The sequence below is a fragment of the Echinops telfairi genome, unplaced genomic scaffold (genome assembly GCF_000313985.2).
Source record: "Echinops telfairi isolate 266 unplaced genomic scaffold, ASM31398v2 ScPeMD7_7427;HRSCAF=8465, whole genome shotgun sequence".
Classification (NCBI taxonomy): domain Eukaryota; kingdom Metazoa; phylum Chordata; class Mammalia; order Afrosoricida; family Tenrecidae; genus Echinops; species Echinops telfairi.
Genome location: NW_022111327.1, coordinates 13,017,858 through 13,023,342, shown reverse-complemented (window position 1 = coordinate 13,023,342; position 5,485 = coordinate 13,017,858).

The window sequence follows — 5,485 nt, the reverse complement described above, 5'->3', positions numbered from 1 at the left end:
CAGGAGGCTCAGGAGTGAGGGAGGGGAAGGAGGACTAGGAGGGAGCAATGACTGGGGAGATAGAGCTCTTTCTTTACCATCAAACAGGATGAGTCAACTGTGGTGTATTCATACGTTATGCAGTATACATTTTACATGACACAGCATACATTATACAGCAATGAAAACTAAGAAGCCCTAATTATATGCATAAATCTTTTTTTGCAATCATTTTATTAGGGGCTCTTGCAACTCTTATCACAATCCATACATACATCAATTGTGAAAAAGCACATTTGTACATTCATTGCCCTCATCATTCTCAAAACATTTGCTTTCCTCTTAAGCCCCTGGCATCAGCTTCTCCTTCCCCCTGCCACTTCCCCATCCCTTATGAACGCTTGATTATTTAAAAATTATTATTTTGTCATATCTTACATTGTCCGGCGTCTCCCCTCACCCACTTTTCTCTTGCCCCTCTCCTGAGTAGGTGGTTATATGTAGATCTTTGTGTAATAGGTTCCCTCTTTCCACCCCAACCTCCCTCCACCCTCCTAGTATTACCACTCTCACCACTGGTCCTGAAGGGATCATCCGCCCTGGACTCCCTATTTCCAGTTCCTATCTGTACCAGTGCACATCCTCTGGTCTAGCCAGATTTGTAAGGTAGAATTGGGATCATGATAGTAGGAGGGGAGGAAGCATTAAAGAGCTAGAGGAAACTTGTATGTTTCATTGGTGCTTTACTTCACCCTGACTGGCTCATCTCCTCCTTGTGACCCTTCTGTAAGGGGATGTCTAGTTACCTACAGGTGGCCTTTGGGTCTCCACTCCGCACTCCCCCTCATTCACAATGATGTCATATTTTGTTCTGGATCTTTGATACCTGATCCTATCGACACCTCATGATCACACAAGCTGGTGTGCTTCTTCCATGTGGGCTTTGTTGCTTCTCAGCTAGATAGCTGCTTGTCTTCCTTTAAGCCTTTAAGGCCCCAGGTGCTATGTCTTTTGATAGCTAGTCACCATCAGCTTTCTTCACATTTGCTTATGCACCCACTTTGTCTTCAGTGATTGTTTCAGTCAGATGAGCATCTCAGAGTGCTGGATTATTAGAACAAAGTGTTCTTGTGTTGAGGGAGTACTTGAGTAGAGGTTCAATGTCCATCTGCTACGTTAATACTAAACCTATAAATATATGTACATAGATCTATTCTTATATTTGAACATGCCTGTATTTAGACCTCTATAAAGGCCCTTTGTCTGCTAGTTCTTTCCTCTATTCCCTTTTCCTTTCCTCTTGTCCCACTATCATGTTCAGCCTTCATTTGGGTTTCAGTAATTCCTCTCAGTTACATTGCCCTTGATCAAGCCCTACCTGGCCTCCTACATCCTCCCTGCCATTGATTTAGGTCACTTGTTGTTCCCTTGTCTCTGTGTTTGTTAACACCCACTTCCTTTCCCCTGCCTCCTTCTCTCCCATGTCCCCCTGGAACCATGGGTCCCGTTGTTTTCTCACCTCGATTGTTTATCCCGCCTATCTTATGTAGATAGACATGCAGAGATAATAATATGGACAAAATAAAACAAGACAGAGCAAAACAAAGCAGCAAAAGACGACAACAACAAAAACCAGTGACCAGAAAATACTGTAAATAGTATAAGCTCTGTGTGTTGAACTTTAGGAGTATTTTCCGGTGAGTCTGATGGGGTGCCACGGACTGGCCCCAAAGTCTATTTATGGTATTCCCCGGGGACTTCATTGCTCTGATCCCCTTGCTGTTCTGTTGCACACCCTTAGTGTTTCGCCTAGGTGTGGTGGGGTCAGATTGGCCACAGTTCTCACACGGTGTCTCCAGTATTGTCCCCTGTTGTATTATGGGTCAGTGAGGAACATCGTGTTATAGTAGAGCCGGCCCTATGGTCCTCTCTGGGCATTGGCTGCTCTGAGCAGGAAGATGGTCCTCAGGGCTTGGTGGGCCAGGATGTGCTCCGCTCTCTCTCCCTCCCCCTTCATTTGCTCCTGTGTGCTCTGATCAGACATGTCCCTCTCCCTGAGCTGTAGCTTCAGTGCTATCCTCTGAAGTGAATTCTTCTGTGAGGTGGAGGGCGCTGTCCACTTAGTTGGGATTGGGGCCGCCCCCTCCGACCTCACTTCTAATGGGACCGTATATGGTCTTTGTAGTGCTGGGATAGGATTGAAGCTTTTCTGGGCATGGCAGATAATTGATACATATCATGCTTCCTATTGTCCATCCTAGCTCACAGGACAGCCCTCAGGATGGTAATATGTCCGAATGCTTGAAGTCATGCAAAATGGAATTACTCCTGGCCTCCCCGCATTCCGGCTGAATTAGCCTAGCTGACTCTCAGTTTACATCCTGACATAGCCACGCTGACAGCAGCCCCTCTGCTGAGGAACTGGCATTCAGGGAGTCCACGCCTTCCCTTCCAAAAACCTCATTCGTGTGTGTGTTGGGGTGGTGGTTGAGATGGGGCTGCCAGCACCCCACCACTAATCATGGGTTCTGTGAGCACAATTGTACAATTGAGATATATAAATATTATTTTAAAGTCATTGAGAGCATGAGAGATAGAAGAGAGAGTCAAATAATAGGAGACAGACACAATTCCTGGTAGCAGTGCTCACCTCAGCTCCGCTTGGTGGTCCACTTGGAGAGATGGGGGAGGGAAGGAGGACAAGGGGAAAGGGAAATGGGGGGAGGAGAGGGAGCCAAGGAGATGTCAAGGGAGGAGCCGAGAGAGAGGGCAAGAGGGAGAACTCTCTATTGCTAACCCAGGCCTGTATACCTTTGGGGGTGTGCAAGCCCACTGATTACAGGTAATGACATATGTCACAGGAAGGGGTTGCACTATAGGTTATACAGCAATGAGGGGGCAGTCTAGGGACATACAAGCAATAGGAAGAGGAGGGTTGGGGGTATACATGTGACAAGATGGGCGGATCCTAGATTTAGGATGGCAGCTTAACTGAGCTGTTTGAACTGTTTTCTGATCTCCATAAGAACCATTAGCAGTAGGGTGTAAACCCCACCTACAGAAACCAAGCTAATGGTCACAAGCCTTAGCCCATTGTCCCCAGCTGCAGGGAGCAGGTCCACCCCTTGGTCTGGTGACTTGTCTTCAGGGAGGATGTCTGTAAGCATCTGACACCCCCACCCCCCCACAAGTCCCCCTTTTGTTTTATATATAAAATTCAAACGCCACATGGGCTACATGGTTATTTTCTATACATTAAAGGCTGTCAAGGCAAAACTTCATGATCCAAATAATATGGCCAAAACAATCAGGCTTAAGTTAAACATTTTGAATCCAGGTGCTGGGGATAAAGTCTCCCTATGCCCATCTTCTATTGGAGGAAGGTATGAGAGAGATTGGATGCCGCAGCGGGAAGAAATAGAAATGTCTGCTTCTATAGGGAGAATGAATTAACCATGTGCTCACTTTAAGACAAAACAGCCTTAAGGGAGAAACTGGACATGATAGACTACTGCAGGAAAATGTACTCAGACTATATCATCTCCAACTACTAGAGTGGCGGTCTTCCTGCCATGGAATACTAGTCTTCCAGATTCCCTCCATTCCAGTCAGGGAATAAGTCCCAGTTTTATTTCCCTCAGTGCTAGTATCCCAGAATTCCCGTTTCTGCAGTACGTTTAAGATTCAGTAGAGTCACGGAGGCAACATGGTCTCTCTTCATCTCTTAGCTTTCTCTAGAAGCGACATGAGACTGTGAGCATCAAATTTATGATGAAAAGTAACACAGTCAGACTGGAACTTAAGCTATGTGAAATACTTTGAGCCCAAGCTTGAGGATCCAACCCTTCCATGCCATTCACCAACTGCTTAATCACATCAGAGCCAGGAGATGCCTCGAGTCTGTCTTTGAATGTATAGAAAATATCCTTAAGCTGATCAACATCTAAATAAATGTTTCCCTTAAACCCTCGCAAATGTTTCCTAATCAAATCCCAATCATGCAATGTTACATTATATAGGTAAGGAGTTACACAGAAATCAGTTACATTCCAATCACATTATAGCATTAATTGACAAGTCCAAAATCTTGATCTTTCAGCAAAAGAAGTCTGTAGCAATAGTCCAATTACTATTGTCTAACATGTTCAGCTTTGACAGAGTCCTAGAGTGTCCCTTAGACAGCATCAGCAGTGGAAGAAATATCTCAGTAGTCAGCAGCATCCATTCTCGGGAATCTGCGAGGTCTTCTTGACGTTTTGAATAACTTCAGTAACAGGACAGTCAGGTCACACATCAGCTTCCCTCCTTTCTTCTGGGCCTTGCTAGCTGGAGAGAATTCCACCTATCTCCTTTGCCTATGAAAATATAAACAAATAGCCTCTCTCTTCGGGGTATCATTGACCTGGAAAAAGAATTACTAAGCTTCTGTGTTTCCTTCGTGTCCTTCATGTCCCTCTTTCTCCAAACATGGTTGCGTCCTTCTAAAGGGAGTCCATCAGCTTTATTCTGCAAAAACAAATGTATAGCCCTTCCTCCAAGGGACAAATGGACCTTGATCCCAAACACGATTTCCATCTTCTTAGGACTTCTTAGAATCATCTTTCTCTGTGGAAGTGAAAATGTGTTTATCGGCCCTAATTTTTCTGCAAGCTTTTAGTAAGGAGAAAATTTTTTTTTTTCTTAAAATGACCAAATGAAATTTGTCATGTATAAGAAAGAGCCCTCTTTTCCCCCTTCTGTTTTACCTATGCAAATGTTAAAGCACTGCTGGCAATCTCAGTTAACCTGCTTGGTTTTGAACCAGTAAAACTACTAGTTAGATAGCCTTTACTGTTATGTAAATATTGGCTGGCAGCTCTCAGAGAATCCAGAGAGAGCTAACATGTAAATTTTGGCTCCCAGCTCTCAGAGAATTAAGAGAGCTAACTGACTCAGGATGATTTGAAAGACTAAAAATATTCTTAATAAATTTGTTCAGCTGGTCTTCAAGTAACTTACCAAACAGACATTTTTTCTCCCAAGTTTACCAATAAGGTTACAGACTCTTTACACTGTATGATTTTGCAATCTTGCAATAGTCTCTCTTGGTTAACTTCACTCATACCTTCCAATTTGGATTTAGAGGAAGTTAGTGGGCGGGTCTTAGACCCTTGTGAATGCCCTAAAGAAATGACCCCAAATTCAGAGTTTAAAAACCTTTTCCTTTCAATTTCTAATTCCATGTTGGGGCGCTGTTGTTTCCCCACAGCAGCATTCCAAAAGACCCCTGGAAAATAAAGGGTGGTCAAACTTCTCAAGTACTCTTTCCTGATAGTTACAACTTTTAACTCTGGTGAGGATGTATGTAAGTATCTGACCTCCCCCCACATGTGTGTGTGTCTGTCCATGTCTGAGTAACACATGCATGTGATCAGGGTTAGTGCTCCTGACATGCCTGTGTCTTCAGAGTTAAAAATACTTAATTTTACAAAAATAGCTTTTTCTTTTTAATCATTTTATTAGGGGC